This window comes from Galeopterus variegatus, unplaced genomic scaffold (genome assembly GCF_000696425.1).
Source record: "Galeopterus variegatus unplaced genomic scaffold, G_variegatus-3.0.2 Scaffold4572, whole genome shotgun sequence".
NCBI lineage: Eukaryota > Metazoa > Chordata > Mammalia > Dermoptera > Cynocephalidae > Galeopterus > Galeopterus variegatus.
The window spans coordinates 131,304-132,169 of NW_007730683.1; the positions used below are offsets into that span (position 1 = coordinate 131,304).

Sequence of the window (866 nt, forward strand, 5' to 3'; positions counted from 1 at the left end):
AAAGCAAGTTGAGCAACTCAGAATCATTCTGCGACAGTCATCCTGATCACTCCCCATTTTTCCCTGGTTATGATGGCTGAAGAAGCCTGTGAGAAAAACTCTATGACATTTATATAACATCATTCAGTGTTCTCTCCCATCCATAGGATTACATGGTTTCTTTCTGCACCCTTGGGATGTTTTTTCCCCATCAATATTATAATTAGTTTTGGCAAAAATTAAATCACAATTTAAGTCCTGGTGGCTATAGGGAATTGACAGAACAAGGAGGGAAACCAGATAGGTGCTTGTGTGATAAGACAGACTTTGAAGAAATGCCCTTACTCTCACCAAGGCAGCTTGGACAGAAGTTTTTCCTAACCTGGGCAGAGATGACATCTCTTACTGCATGTGATCTTTAAAAGTCCTTTATTTCTTTCAGTTGATCTCAGCCAAATGGCTGAGAAGTGATAGTCCTTTGTTTCTTTGAAAACACATATTTAGTCCTACCCTGGCCTCCTCCTGTTTCAGAGTTCTATGGATAACCAGTAGGGTGGCTTGCTGTTAAATTGGGCCATTCTGCAGCTGTATGGAATATCAAAGGAAAGTGACCTGAGAAGGTAGGGACTAGGTTCCTGGAAGCTAGGATGAGTTCCTTGAAGGAAGAAATACTTCCTCTAGCAGACAAGCATCCTCCTTTTCTAACCCTGGCTAATCCAAGAATTTCAATAAGCCTTCTCAGATGACCACAGGTTCAAAACTGGGTGTGTGGTTGTAGTTAAATAATTATGTATACATGGGGAAAAAAGACAGGGAAAAACATACACAAAATTTCTAATAGGTAGAGAGGATTCTGAGAATATGGCAGAGTAGAAAGCACCAGGAAT

At 40.5% G+C, this 866-nt stretch overlaps 1 long non-coding RNA gene across 1 annotated transcript in view; it reads left to right on the forward strand.

Annotated features, from left to right (window-relative positions):
• Positions 1-866, forward strand: part of LOC103603362 — a 27,562-nt gene that overhangs the window by 14,806 nt on the left and 11,890 nt on the right. The window lies entirely within an intron of this gene.